This window comes from Hylobates moloch, unplaced genomic scaffold, assembly GCF_009828535.3.
Source record: "Hylobates moloch isolate HMO894 unplaced genomic scaffold, HMol_V3 SCAFFOLD_20, whole genome shotgun sequence".
Lineage (NCBI taxonomy): Eukaryota > Metazoa > Chordata > Mammalia > Primates > Hylobatidae > Hylobates > Hylobates moloch.
The window spans coordinates 4,664,496-4,680,729 of NW_026652295.1; the positions used below are offsets into that span (position 1 = coordinate 4,664,496).

The 16,234-nt window shown below is 43.5% G+C and overlaps 1 pseudogene; it reads right to left on the reverse strand.

The window, feature by feature from the left end:
* Positions 1–12,922: 12,922 nt before the first annotated feature.
* LOC116460366 (dimethyladenosine transferase 2, mitochondrial-like) lies at positions 12,923–14,868 on the reverse strand (annotated as a pseudogene).
* Positions 14,869–16,234: the final 1,366 nt, after the last annotated feature.

Consider the following 16,234-nt stretch of genomic DNA (forward strand, 5'->3'; position numbering starts at 1 on the left):
GGCAGGTGTAAGCCATCATGTTTGGCCCAGTGTATAACTTCAGGAAGGTAGTTTTAAAGATGAAAAAATTTGTAGAGATGGATGGCGGTGATAGTTACATAATAATGTGAATGTACATAATGCCACTGAACTGTACACTGAAAATGGTTATGTAATAGTTAATTTTATGTTATGCATATTTACAATCTTGAAAAATAATTTTTAAAAAATTAAAGAAGAGGCAGCTTATGCTGTCTAAGGAGCCCCTTTTTCTACCTACACTCTCTATGCTTCATTCCTACTCACTTCACTTTTGAGGAGGAGCATGTACACTTATTTTTGAACTTGCTCTCATTAACTGATTCTTCTTTCTAAAGGATAATGCTTTTTCTTTCTCTCACTTTTGGTTATTACTAGTGAAGACCAGCTATGTCTCTTATATTATGGAGCCATGCAAACTAAAAAACATATTATGATTATGTATAATAGAAAGCCAAGATATTTCTACTTCCCTTGGTGCTATGCAGTACTTGTTGTTTTGGATATGAAATGGTTAAGCAGTCATTCTCTTGGAAGCTCTGCAGAAAGTGGGGATAGCGGATTTTTTTTAGATGATTTTAGACAGGAAATGCCGTGATGATCTGTTTCCACCAGAATGGGTTTTTATGTTCAGCTCTTACTCTAAATCAGGAAGTTCTTGTCCTGCCAGAAAGTGAGAAAGATAAACCCTTTCCTCTACTCCAGCCCACTAACAGTTCCACAGAGCACAGAATCCAGAAAATGGAAATGGCTGGGTATAGGTTAAAGTATCTGACTCTACCTCAGGGCCATGAATATGGGGCTGGGGAGCAAGGAGAGAAGACAGGGATAGAGAAGCAGAGGGAGGAACATGGGAGCAGAAGAGGGAGAGATGGAAAGAGAAAGAAAACTGGTGAGGTGGTCTGCACCTGTAGTTCAAGCTACTTGGGAGGCTGAGGCAGGAGGATCACTTGAGCCCCAGAAGTTTGAGGCTGCAGTGAGCTATAATCCTGCCATTGCACTCCAGCCTGGGTGACAGAATGAAATCCTGTCTCTTGAAAAAAAAAAAAAAAAGAAAAGAAAAGAAATTGGACATTAAAACCAGAATCCCTGGGAAATTATTTCTAGTATTTTTGTATTGTTTCCAAGTTAACTGTACAGACAATTGTAAGTAATAGGTCTGTATGGAGGAATCTCAGCCAGTTTCAAAGACTCTCTTTGTTGCCTTCATGAAGTCCCAAGGTAAGTAACCTATCAAGCATATATACATTCATTGGGTGCCTTCTGCCTATTACAGTAAAAACAGCTAGAACTCAATGTGCCCCAAAACAGGTAAACAGGCTCCCAGAATGTACTTTAATCGAACTTAAGATAGTCTGGTTATTCTACAAATTCTGAAAGTAACACCTGTGCTCTTGCTGACTCGCCACTAGCAGAAAATGATTAAGATGGCTATTTACAGGGTACGCGATGTTTTCTAGCTTAATTAGCCTCTTACCTTCATCCAGGAACTAATGCCAGATGGCTCTGTCCTCATGGCAGTCACCTGGACATGACCAGAATCCCAGCTTGAGTGTCTCTGCAGGGAGGAAGAAAAGGGGTGGGAAAGGAAGGAAAGACATCACTATTTATCACATGAATGCCTTGTCCCTGGCACTGTGCTTCCACATATGTTCCTGATTAATTGCCCCAACAATTCTGAGAGGTCGGTGTTACTATGTTCAGTTTCCAGATGTGGAAACAAACAGAGGCTTAAGGACTTGGAGTAATTTACTCTAGATCCCAGAGTCAGGAGAGAGGGAAGCCACAATTGCAACTGTCCTGCTCCAGTGTGCATGGTCTTTTCATGGGAGGTCTGTGCAAACAGCACCAAATCCTAAGCCTTTACTCTCAGCCTCCAATCATGCAGAGTATTTCCTGACAAATTCCTGGTAACAGCGTTATTCTACAGCATGGCCTGGGAGTCTAGGGAGTCATGCTTGGTTATGAGAAGTGTAAAACAAAAACAAAACTCTAAGTGCCCCCAACCAACTGAATGGACCCCTCTCTTGGCCAAGAGGGATTCCAGAAAAATACCTGAAAAACTACATCAGCCCATGATGGGAAGGGGGAGTCTGACTCGCCTCCTTCTACTGTCTTCCCTTTGGAGTTTAGACATGACTGACCAACATTAACATTGACTCAGAGACCTTAAGACTGAAAAAACAGACTCTTTGTAGCAACAACATATCACATTCCAACCTGACTCTGGTATGGAATCATATGACAGATATCAGGCCCTGAAAGAAATGGCAGTATTTTATCCCAAAATATATTTCCTTGACATATTTTGAAATGACCCTGAAAACCTGTCTCTTGTGAGGGAAATTTGCATTCTATAGAGAATCTTCTTCCCTTATTAGGCCTTTTCTGGAGAGTCTGACACCTTTTAGGGTCAGACAAGAGACATTCACTGCCTATTCTCTCTGAAACCTGCTATTTGGAGGCTTCATCTACATGACAAGAACCTTGGCTTAAGCTCCAGCTTAACTCTTTCAACCAATTGCCAGTCAGGAAATCTTTGAATCCACCTATGACCTGGAAGCCCCTGCTTTGAGATGTCCTGCCTTTCTGGGCCGACCCAACGTATACCTTACATGTATTAATTTATGTATTTCTCTGGTAACTTCTGTCTCCCTAAAAAGTATAAAACCAAGCTGTAACCCAGCCACCTTGGGCACATGTTCTCAGGACCTCCTGAGGCTGTGTCACTGGCCATGGTCTTTAACCTTGGCAAAATAAACCTCTAAATTGATTGAGATATGTCTCAAATACGTTCTGGTTTACAAAAGAAAAGTAAAAATGGGAGTAAGAGTAGGTCAAAGAAGAGAAGAGTGGACATGGTTTCACCCTGATGAAGTCACTGTGCCTAGTAATATCTCAGACCTATGATTATTACATTGCCTGGCCAAATAGGACATGTTCCTCAAGATTAGGCTCAAATGCTACCTAATATCTGTCCCACTTCGTACTCCCCACCCTGGAATCCTCTTGGCTCAGTTAAAAGTGTTTCACATTCTTGACTGGCATCTCCAGACTGAATATACCTTCACTCCACCCTCCACCCCTAAACCACTCAGGTCCACAGATGGTTTCTAAGCGGGAGAAAGAATCCTTAGCTAAGAGAGCTCTGGTCCCCAGCCAGAATCTACTCAGAGGGTCAGTTTGTGGCTTCCCTTCAGTGGGGCTTGAGAGACAGGGCCAAAGGGACCCATCAACGTAACCTTGGAACAGTTAAAAACCACGTGCACCCTGCCAGATAGACCTACTAGAATCTCAGGCCAGTGGTTATTCAAGTTTTTGGTCTTTGGATCTTCCTTCCTTCCTTCCTCCCTCCCTCCCTCCCTTCCTTCCTTCCCTCTCTTTCTTTCTTTCTTTTTTCTTTCTTTCTTCCTTCCTTTCTTTCTCTTTCTTTCTTTCTTCTTTCTTTCTTTCTTTCTTTCTTTCTTTCTTCCTTTCTTTCTTTCTTTCTTTCTTTCTTCCTTTCTTTCTTCCTTTCTTTCTTTCTTTCTTTCTTCTTTCTTCTTTCTTTCTTTCTCACTTTCTCTCTTTCTCTTTCCTTTTATTATTAGAGACAGGGTCTTGCTATGTTGCCCAGGCTGGAATGCAGTGGCTATTCAACAAGTACCATCTTAGCCTCCTGAGCACAAGCAATCCTCCCACCCACTTAGTCTCTTGAGTAGCTGAGACTACAGGCACATGACACCATGCCTGCCTGGCTTTTTTGCAAATCTTTTTAATGATTGGCTTTTTAAAAAACAGTTAGATCCTCATATCTACTTCTGCATTCAACCAGTTGTGATATGTGTTCTGCTTGAAGGATATGAAGAAAATCCAGCCTCGGATAAATACATAGTTGGAAAAGGAAGGAGTGTCTTTAATGGCCTTTTCAGAAGACTGTAGGCATTCTTCTTTGATATGACACCAAGACTAAACTGGATGTCATTTCTTTAAGGTAGTTGCAGTGTGGAATCTGAAACCTTATCATCAAACTGTCCACACTATGTCACATTGCAGTCGGTTTATCTTGCACTTGACATGGATCTTGTACCTATGCATGGTTGTGTAACATTATGCATTGATCATTTGGAAAATATGGTTCACTGAAAAATGCACGTCTTCCAAATGTTGGCAGCTTTTCTTATCCAATAGCAACAATCACATTTGTTTCAATGCTGATCTCATCATAAAAGTCTTTAAATACCAGGTAGCTGTCAAGCTCATGGTGCATACAAGTATTTCAAAATTATCATTTTTCCTTCAAAGTTCAGATTTTAACCTCAGCAATGCATTATTTCAGTTGTTTTCACTGTACTTCATTGAAGTCAGAGGTTCACATGGGTTATTTTCAAGAAAATGTCTACCAGATGCCCAAGTCTGAATATTTATAGTTTATCCATTGTTCTTTTAAGTAAAAAATAGTGTTTCACTATAAAAGCAGCCAGTTCAACTCAAAACTCAGTCATCCAAGAGCTTTTCCTCAAGGCAACTGTCATACATTGATAGTAGAAGGGACAAAATACTTCCTATTTTGTCACTGAATATTAAAAAGACGTGTACTCAAGAGTTGAGAGTTAATAAAATTAATTATTTTTATTGGTTTATCTAGGATATTTTTAAGTGATATGGGCATGGTTTTATCCATCATTGCTTTTGCGGTATGAGTGCAAGTGTCCACAAAGTAAAAAAGGCAAATAATGTCTGAGCATTGTTATGAAAATAGTTGCAACCTCACAACCCAACCCCCCTTTCCCCAAAGGCTCTGGGAGACCTGGGGGCCCACGAGCCACACACCGAGATCTGCTCTCCTAGCCTGCTGTCATTGCTAAAGCCTGCACAGGCTTTGACCTGAAGGGGGAGCTCAAGGCCTTCCCAATCTTCTTCCTTCCCTCTCTCCCTGCCCACCCTTTCTCTCAACTTTGGGACAAAAGAGACCAGGATGGAAGACCCAAAGGTACTCTAGCTTTGGAGTTTAAACCTCCCTCATTCTGGCTGGGTGTGGTGGCTCACGCCTGTAATCCCAGCACTTTGGGAGGCCAAGGCAGGCAGATTGCTTGAGGTCAGGAGTTTGAGACCAGCCTGGCCAAGATGGTGAAACTCCATCTCTACTAAAAATTCAAACAATTAGCCGGGCATGATGGTGCCTGTAGTCCCAGCTACTCAGGAGGCTGAGGCAGGAGAATTGCTCGAACCTGGAAAGCGGAGGTTGTAGTGAGCCGAGATCGCACCACAGCACTCCAGCCTGGGCAACAGAGCGACCCTCCATCTCAAAAAAAAAAAAAAGAAAAAAAGAATAAAAACCCAAAAACAAACAAACAAACAAAAAAAAACTTCCCTCATTCCTGGTGAAACACTCACTTTTTTTTTTTTTTTTCTTAAAGAGACAGGGTCTCTTGCTCTGTCACCCAGGCTGAGTGCAGTGGTGAAATCATAGCTCACTGCAGCCTCGAACTCCTGGGCTCAAGCAATCCTCCCACCTCAGCCTCCTGAGTAGCTGGGTGCACCACCACATGCCCAGCTAATTCTTATTTTTTGTAGAGATGGGGTCTCTTTATGTTGCCCAGGCTGGTCTCGAAATTCCAGCCTCAAGTAATCCTCCTGCCTCGGCCTCCCAAAGTGCTGGAATTACAGACATGAGCCACCACACCCTGCCTCTATTCAGTTATTTATATGGCCCATTCCTCCACATTAGGTTCCAAATACAACAACATCTCCTTTATTCCATTTTCCCAAGACCCAGTGTCTCCTTAGGGTTCCACCTTATGAAGAGTCTACACAGGGCTCTCTGTGACTGGAGAGAGGAGAGGACCTGAGTTCCATGAAACCATGGGAGCCACTGCTTCTTTTTGTCACGTGGGGTCATTAATGAAACCAAGTCTTGCACAGTGTGACAGGAGACGTCTGTTCAGAGCTGCTGGCCTTCCCTGAGTGCTGCCTGCTCTCTCAACAGCCTGCCCCAAGCCTGCTGTCTCATGTCCGTGGGAACAGATGTTCTAAGGTCTGGGACTTACCATCCACTTCCACGCCAGCCATCGTTCTCCAAACCACAGCCACAGGGCCACAGAGAGTTGACCTGGGGGAGCTTCTGCACCTGCCACACAGTGGTTCCCTGCTTCAGCCTGGATTCTCTCTGTCCTCCTTTTCTGCCTCTGAGCCTCCGCCAGCTCCATGTGACTCAGCTTCAGGCATCCCTCGGGGGGAACCCATAGGCACCCAGTGTCCAACCTATCTCCTCCTCAGAGGACTCTTGGCTCTGTCTGCCTCCCCCTGCTATGTTTTGCCTTCTGCCTTCCTTATTCCCTTGTTATGTTTCCTGTTTTAGCCATGCTTGATTCGGTTTTACAGCCCTGTATCTCCACACCATATATATATATATTGCTTGAATGCTTGCTGTTTTGTTTTCCATTTTCTCTTTCTAGTTTAATTTTCTTTATATTCCTTTAAGGTAAAAATGTCTTGCTTCCAACTTGTTTTCCCTGATTTATTATTAACTGCTTTTAATTGAAAAAGTAATAAAAGCACATGACGAAAATTGAAAGAGATGAAAAGCATACACAATGAAAAGCAAGCAAGACCTCTGTTCTCCTAATCTCTGTCTCCAGAGGCAACACTGCTACTGGCTTCTTGTGTTTCCTTTTAGAAGTCCTCTATATGGCCAGGGGTGGTGGCTCATGTCTGTAATCCTAGCACTTTGGGAGGCGAGGCCAGAGGATCCCTTGAGCCCAAGAGTTCAAGACTAGCATGGGCAATATTGAGAGACCCAGTCTGTACAGAAAATTAAAAAATTAACCAGGTGTGGTGGCACACACATGTAGTCTTAGCTACTCGGGAGGCTGAAGTGGGAGGATCCCTTGAGGCCAGAAATTCAAGGCCGCAGTGAGCTATGATGGTGCCACGGCATTCCAGCCTGTGCAACAGAGCGGCACCCTGTCTCAAAAAAAAGAGAAGTCCTCTATGTACATAACAAGCACTCTCCTCCCCTTTTATTGCGCTAATAAAAGCTTGGCATTCACACAGTTCTGGGCCGCTCTGATTTTTTCTTACCTCTGTATCTTGGGGATTGTTTCATATCCACACAAGAACAGCTACTCGACTCCCTTCCCTGAGTTTCCGTTAACTGACTTCATGTCGCAGGAGGAGGACTGTGGTCTGTCAACACACCTGGACGTGCCTGCTCTGCGGCCCCATCAGACGTTGTCCCCAGGCCATTGTATGCTCTTCAAGTTCATTGAATCATCCTAAAAATCCTTTACTACCCCCCTGACATCATCCACACTTCCTCATCTCCCTTTCCCTAAAAAGAAGGGTATTTAACCATCTGTACCCTATTGCATGGTGGGAGAATCACATGCAATGGGGTACAGGTGGTTAAATACCATCTGTATTTCATCTGCATTTTATCCCATCTGCTGGCTGAAAAAGAAGAGAATTTATATGACTCTTCTCCTGTTAATCTGCCTTTTTTTTTTTTTTTTTTTTTTAGAGACAGGGCTCTTGCTCTGTTGCCCAGGCTGGAGTAGAGTGGTGTAAGCATAGCTCACTGCAGCCTTGAACTCCTGGGCTCAAGTGATCCTCCCGCCTCAGTCTTTTGAGTAGCTGGGACTATAGGCATGAGACACGACACCTGGCTTTAATCTATCTTTTGTCAGTTGATTTTCAGCCAGCATTCAGAGGGCAAAGGGGAAGTTTTCCTTTGGCCCCTCCGACATAAATTGTGGATGTCCCATAATATATTGAACCTGTCCCCTCTTTATAGAGCATATACACTGTTTCTGGTCTTTTCCTGTTACTAACAGTGCTTCAGTGACATACATAGGTACGCACGAAAGTGTGGGATCAAGTTCTAGAAGCAGAGTTCTTAGGTCCAAACTGTTTCTTTTAAAACATTGATAGATATTATTTTATTGCCCACCAAAGAGGGAGCCTTTTGTCAAAGATGGTGGGAATATTGATCTCTGTGTGTTGATTATCTTTTGGCTTTGCTGGTTATAATTTTTGCCATGAAGAAGTGTTGGATTTTTAAGCAGATAAATTACTGTTTATGCTTTGCAGGTACATTCATGTAGGCCTTTTGGTTTTGTTTCTTGCTTAAGTCAGGTCTTGCCCAGTGAAGTTTTTTTTTTTCTCACCTACATTTTCTTATAGTCCCCTTGGGTTTTGATTTTTGTATTACTTTTTTTTTTTTTTTTTTTTGAGACAAAGTCTCACTCTGTCACCCAGGCTGGAGTGCAGTGGTACGATCTCCACAGGACTCCCATAGAAAACTCACAAAAATCAGTTCACACCTCTGCCTCTCGAGTTCAAGTTATTCTTGTGTCTCAGCCTCCCAAGTAGCTGGGATTACAGGCATGTGCCATCATGCCTGGATAATTTTTGTATTTTTTTTTTGAGAAGGAGTCTCTCTCTTTCACCCAGGCTGGAGTGCAGTGGGGCGATCTGGGCTCACTGCAGGCTTCGCCCCCCGGGGTTCACGCCATTCTCCTGCCTCAGCCTCCCGCGTAGCTGAGACTACAGGCGCCCGCCACCTTGCCCGGCTCATTTTTTTGTATTTTTAGTAGAGACGGGGTTTCACCGTGTTAGCCAGGATGGTCTCGATCTCCTGACCTCGTGATCTGCCCTCCTCGGCCTCCCAAAGTGCTGGGATTACAGGCGTGAGCCACCGCACCCGGCCAATTTTTGTACTTTTAATAGAGATGGGGTTTCACTGTGTTGCCCAGGCTGGTCTTGAACTCCTGACCTCAGATGATCCACCTGCCTCAGCCTCCCAAAGTGCTAGGATTACAGGCGTGAGCCACCATGCCCAGCTGTGTTATACTTTTCAATTTATCTGGAATTTATTTTGAGAACTAGAATTCAGAGAGATTCTTCCCACCCCATAGCCAACTAGTTATACCAGTGGTATTTATTAAATGATTCATATTTTCTCGACCAATTTTGAATGCCACCTTTATCCTATACTGTCCCTGTGTTCTTTTAGGTGACAGCCAGTCAGGTGCAGCCTCAAGAGGGGACACAGGAGAGACTCTCAGGTCCTTCAGACAGGAGGCTGGCCATGCAGGTCACTTAATTAAAGACACTTAATTAATTGTATTTTTTTGGTGAGGGATTATTTTACTTTTAACTTCTTAGTGTTTAATTTTTAATCCTTCATTTCTTCTATTTTTCTGATTTTAACTTATTTATAAGTTAAACACCCTTAGGTAATTAATATATATTAATTATATATTTATATGTTAATAATAATAATACATATTAATTTATTTATAATATATATTAACATATATATATATTTAGAGACAGGGTCTCACTGTGTTGCCCAGGCTGGTCTCGAACTCCTGGCATCAAGTGATCCTCCCACCTCAGCCTCCCAAAGTGCTGAGAGCCACCCTGTCTGGCCTTATTTTCATTTCTTAATAATATAATTTCCCCTGAATTTAATGACCTATCTGCATTTTTCTTCCATATCATTATTTAATTCACCCTTCCCTTTTAATAAAGGCCCAAGACAAGTGTGGCCAAAGGGATGGTATCAACGAGGCAGCATGGCAGGAAGGATTAGAAGCCCCCCTTGCTCAGAGCTGTGGGTGAGCTGCCAGCTGGCTCTTCTACTGAAAACACATCCTCTTTGAGGACAGTTTTCCACCTCCCCAGGATCCAGGCGACTCTCAGGACATAATTTATTTCTCTGTGCAAGTGGCCCATGCATTTCTGGCTCTGTCAGGTGACTTCTGGAATTGTAACCTCATGGGAGAGGCTGCACACTTTAGAATCTGTGATCTCTGATGAATGCAACCACTGGATTTGGAGCAAATCAAAGCCTGCTGCAAGCCAGGAGGGGAAGGGAAGGAGGAGGTCACACTGGCAAGGGCCGTTGGAAGGACTGTCCTGTGGTCAAGTGGACCGTGGTGGAGGGTGGTGTGGGCATCCATCATCGAACCACTGGGTCTGCTCGTTCACGAAGCAGCTTCCCGTGAGTCATTTCCATCTCTGCGCCTCCTTCTCAACACGCACAAGAGGAGTCACCTGTGGACATTTTTTTCCCTCAATACAAAGTCTTCCTGAACAGGATTTTTTTTTTTTTTGAATGGGGCAAGCTGGGCAGCAAACTTTGAGTTTTCTTTTTTAGGAAGGCACTGAGAATGGCATAGACGGGAAGGCCACTTCATCCACCCACTAAAGCCTTGGTCCCCATGAAGCATTCTGTGCACCAAGACCTGGCTGACCCGGGGCTATTCGGAGGCACTGTAGCCCTCAGGGAGGACCTGGTGCTCTTCTGGGGAGATTGGAGTCCCTGGAAGGCACGTTAGCCAACCGCCCATTTCCAGCCCCGCAAGCCTTTCCCGACCCCCATCCCACCGGGCCCCTCCCCCGGGCCTATCCTGGTCCCCTTCCCTTGCTTTGGTTTTTTCACATCAGTTATCGATCGCCATGGGACGCTACTTACACCCTTGTGTGGCTGCTTATTCTGACACAATCTGAACCCCACTGGAAGAAGCTCCCGATCCCTGGAACCCAGGCTTGTTCACCTCGGTCTCCCCAGCACTGAGCTTGGCCTGGAGTGATGTCTGTTCAGTGAGTGAGAGGCACTGCTCCTGGCGCGTGTGGCTTCCTCCCCCGACAGATCACATGTGGGTGCCACCGTGGACCACAGTTGGGGAGCCATCTCCCGGGACCAGACTCAGCCTTCATCACTGCCCAGCCTGGTCCCACCCAGCCCCTCTTCAGGCTGCCCCCGTTCCCCAGACCCTGGGCAGTCCTGTTCATCTCTCTGCTCTCCCCAGCACGTTGGGAATCTGACCCAGAAAGTGGGCATGCGCTGGTTCCAGGAACTGGGCACACTAGGCCTCTGGGTGAAGGAGTTGACTTGCCAGGACGCGGCAGTGGCTCTGGTGGCAGCTGCCTCTCTTGTGGCCTAAAGCCATGCAGCGAGGTTCACGGCTGAGTTCTTCCACATCTGTTGGGTCCCCAGAGCCTCTTAGCACATCCTGGGAGCCCATTCTCCACTTGGTTTGGCTTCTGGGAGCCTGTTCCTAACATACACGCTTGTAAGGAACACAGGTTTTAGAATGTTCTTTATTCCAAAGTCAAGGTTTTTGAAATTTTATCCCATCTGCTGGCTGGAAAAAAAAAGGTGGGGGCAGAAATAAGGGTGACAAATGAATCAGCCTTCCCACCTAGCTCGGAAAAGTTCCTATTCCAGCAAGCCCTGAATGGCAAATGAGATGTGATATCTATGTTTGTCTATTTGTCTTTAGTCATCTTTTAAATTTTATTTTAAAAATAATCAATGGCTGGGCGCGGTGGCTCACGCTTGTAATCCCAGCACTTTGGGAGGCCGAGGCGGGCGGATCACGAGGTCAGGCGATCGAGACCACGGTGAAACCCCATCTCTACTAAAAATACAAAAAATTAGCCAGGCGTGGTGGCGGGCGCCTGTAGTCCCAGCTACTTGGAGAGGCTGAAGCAGGAGAATGGCGTGAACCCGGGAGGCGGAGCTTGCAGTGAGCCGAGATCGCGCCACTGCACTCCAGCCTGGGTGACAAAGTTTATTAGTTTACAGAATTGGGGTACAGTTTCCCATACACCCTTGGACCAACTCATTTTGTCTTTAACAATGAATAAGCTGATGAGACATTGATACCTTCTTTCATATCATATATTTTTTAAATTAACTTTTTGCTTAAAAATTATTTTTATAGAGACAAGGGTCTCACTATATTGGTCAGATCGGTCTCGAACTCTTGGCCTCAAGGCAATCCTCTCGCCTCAGCCTCCCAAAGTGCTAGGACTACAGAGGTGAACCATCGTGGCTAGCCTTATTATTATTTTTAGTTGAAACACAATTGTACATATTTATGGGGTACAGTGTGATATTTCAATTCACGTATACAAAGTGTAGTGATCAAATCGGGAAATTAAGCATGTCCATTACCTAAAACATTCATCGTTTCTTTGTGTTGGGAACATTCAAATGTGCTCTTCTAGCTGGTTATGTTATTTTAAACTAAAGTCCATAGTCTACATTAAGGCTTAGTCTTGGTGTTGCACATCCTACGGGTTTCAATAATGTTATGTATCCACCATTACAGTGACATACAGAATAGTTTCACTGCCCTAAAACCTCTGTGCTCTGCCTACTCATCCCTCTCTACCCTAATCCATGGCAACCACTGCTCTTCCTATCTGCAAGTTTTGCCTTATCCAGAATGTCGTAGTTAGAATCATACAGTATATAGCCTTTCCAGGCTTCTTTCACTTAGTCATATGCACTTCAGTGTTCTCCATGTCTTTTTGTGGCTTGACAGTGTGTTTCTTTTTACTGCTGAATAATATTCCATTGTCTAGATATACTACAGTTTATTTATGCATTCACTTACAGAAGGACATCTTCGTTGCTTCCAAGCTTTGGCTTTAAATTTATTTATTTATTTTTATTTAAAATATTTTAATATCTAAAAAAAGTTTAAACCATATGAAAATTTAAACAATTTCATTGTATAGTACTTGACAATACATTTCAACAAACTGAAATGCAAAACAAATCAGTAAATCAGTTTTGTTTACTTTCTAAGCTTAATAATGTACAGACTCTTGCTCCTCAAGAAAATGCAAAAATCAGCAATAGTGAAAGTGAAATATTTAAATAGGAATCTGAAACAAAGCGAATTCAATCTGATCAAATCCACAATTAACTGAAGTTTTCATTTTATTCAATTGTGAATAAAATAGCAGCCACTATTTCATCCAATATGCCAACGATATCAACTTCAGGAGAAATGATCTACGTGTTCTGTGTGAAAGAAGAACAGTTATCTTCTGCTGAAGGGATGTGAGATTTCAGATTTTGTTTTCATGTCATAGTTTCCAAATAAATGACCTGCTCCACCAAAAATGACAGTCTAGTTGCTATATATCTTCCAGGGTTTCATCGTACAGCCATTTATAAGCACAATCTTTGGAACACTCCATAGTTTCAAAAAGTTTTTTGAAGTCGTGAGGGTACATGTTAGTTATTTTCTCTTCTTCCTTTTTTCCTATTTGCATCAATATATCCATTCCATCAAGTCGAGTCAATGAATGTAAGTGGTCTATTAGACTGGCACTGCGCCTCCCAAAACAGTGCTTTAACTTGTGAAAAAATATATTATAGTTAATAGGTGTTAAGTTCTCGGTAAATAAATTTCCATGAGGAGTCATTTGAATAAGATACAGATTTTGTTGTAATAGTTCTAATAATTCCCTACACTTTGGGTTTTCCAGACGCCCATTTTGGGTGTATACATCAAATGATGACCAAGGCTCCATGTGCAGAACTTTAATCTCACAAGCTACTTGCCAGATAACACTTCATATATGATACAAGTCTGGATTTCGGGGATCTGTCGTTAGTTTCTGGAATTCTTTTTCACCAATAAACATATTTAGTTCTATTCGTCCAAATTTATATATAGAAGTACAGGAATACGTCATATGCAGGTTTCCAAAGCGGCCCTTTTTTCACCTCTACTTGAGAACATTCCAGTTACTTTTAAAGGGCTGCCTGCTGTCCAAGGAACTGCTTCTATTCCCAAATTCTGAAAGAGCCCTTGAGAAGCCATAGCGGGTGGTTTTATTACTCCGCCACTTCTAGGATCTATTTTAAAGAAGTCACAGTGAGTCACTTGTAGTTTTCCATCCAGATTTTTTCCTAAGGACTCCAACTGTGGAATAAAAGTTTTGTCACTTTCAAGGGCAACCACTTTGGCACCAACTTCAAGTAATGCCTGAGTCAGGATTCCAGGACCTGGACTGCACTGCAGCAATAGGTGTGGAGGTCTATTTTGTTTTCTCCATACGATTTGCGCCAGGGTCTCAGCCAATCTCCGATTGGCTACATAATGCTCAAAGTCTAAGCTGGAGTTAGACACCCGACTTGGCGGGTTCCTGAAATCCAGATCCGGCCACAGCTGCGGACAGGAGTCAGACAGGCCACGGCGGTTCCCCGCCAGCAAGAGCTTTCGCGTCGCCGCTCCAGACCCTAAAATGCAAAAGTGACCAGTGCCCCGCAAGGCGGAGAGCCTCAGCCGAGGAGGAGTCCCGGCCACTGAGATCCACATGTCCTTGTCTCTCAGGCCCACTCCAAGGATTACCCAGGGTTGCTACTGCAGTGAACCCTTAAATTTATTTTTAATTATATCACTGAAACATACATATATGCACTTGGAGGAAAAATTAAAGTGACACGGACAAAAGTATTAATTTCTTTGCTACTACTCCACCTCTTCCAAGTTCATTCCCCATGTGCATCTTTCTAGATCCTTCCTAAGCATTTATAGATATTTACGTACACAGAATACATTAGTTATCTATTGCTGTGTAACAGATTACCTCAAACTTAGTATGTCTTTAGCAACAGTAAACATTTACAATTGTACAGCTTCTGAGGGTTAGGGAATTGGGGAATGTTTTATTCGGGTGGTTCTGACTCCGTTTGTCATGAGGTTGCAGTCAATCTGTCAGCCAGGGCTACAGCCATTGGAGTCATATATCGGCTTCCAAGGTTAACCCACATGGCTGGCAAATTGATGCTGGTTGCTCTGAAGGGCTGCTTGAGTGTTCTCACAAGATGGCGGCCAGCTTCCTCCAAGAGAGCTGGGGGAGTGCTCAGTGTCTTTTGTGACTCAGCCTTGGAAGCTGTGCATTACCACTTCTGCAGCCTCCTGTTGGTTGGGCTGTGGGAGGGGTGTGAACACCAGGAGGCAAGGCTTGGCGACTGTTTTTATAAAGACTGACTACCATGTAGAGATACTAATGGATTTTTTTGTAGTTTTTGTGGAAAACTTTACATTTGGGAGACGGAAAAGTTACAAATCTTAATCGTTTTTAAGCATTACGGTACACACAAAGTAAGCAGTATTAAAACAAATCCCATGCCAGTTTGTAGCAAACAATCTGTGCTGAGGAATTTTAGCCATCATAATAATGAAAAAATGATTACATACATAGTGTGACGAGCTAAACTTTGTGAGAACTAATCTGTTGAGGCTTGGATATGGGAAGATTGCAGGAATAAATTAACTTTCACATACTTAAAATCTCCTCCCAAGAACACCCTACATTTATCACAGTGCTAAATGTGCTATGGAAAGCACATGCTTATGGAAAACAGGCTCTAAGTTTTATTTTTCCTTTAAAAAGGCAACCCTGTTGCCCACACTCTGATTGATTTTAGGCTTGGGCTCGTTCATTTTGACCTGGGTGGTTGGGCTTTTCCTTATTTACAAACAGATATTTACCTTACAGTTCTGTTGTCTATTCACCGTCACACTGCATGAGGTCAAAGTAGAAGTCTGTTTGGAAATGCGACGTCAGCCATCGTCCGCTGGGGAGCAGAGCAAAGGTAAACACGGTGAAAGGTCCTGCAGCAGCAGCCAGTCTGACACAGTCAGGACTTACCTGGGATCACAAACGCCTCCTGCCAGCACGCCGGCCCCTCACCCCACACAGAGCCATCGGCCACTGTTTACTGTCCTGACTTCACAGTGCCGTGACTATTGATCACGGGTGAGCGCAAACATAAGAGTACAACTGTGTGATGGTCCGGAAGAAAACCCACATCAAAACACCTGTGGATGTATTCCGACGTCATAAGTTCAAATGTCCCATGATCTTGGGGCTTGGCTCTTCCACGCCGCAGCCCTTCCAAACAGCATACCCAGGGCCCACCGCTGCTGTCTCTGCTGCAGACCCCGTGCACGTGACTTAATCCCATTGGAAAGGGGACACTGGAACAGACAGAAAGTAGAGGACGGGAGTCTGGGGAAAAAACTAGTCTATCGGCATGTATACATATGTAACAAACCTGCACGTTGTGCACATGCACCCTAGAACTTAAAGTATTTAAAAAAAAATTTTTTAAATGAGTTATCCATTTGTAAACTGCTGATTTCTTTGGGCATTGTGCCGGTAACTTTTTGTAAAGCATCAGTGATGTCACCATTCTTCCACCCAAACTTCACCATAAGTTTCATGTTTCTTCTTGCTTCAATTTTAGCAAGATTCATGTTTCTCTGATAGGCAGTCTTTTCAAACTGATGTTTTATCCTTCTTAGAGCCTCAACCTAGATCCTGTTCAGACATGCTACAACAAGTTAGTACAAGTTTATTTGGTGCAAAAAAAAAAAAAAAAAAAGGAAATCCATGCATAGTTGTTAAATAA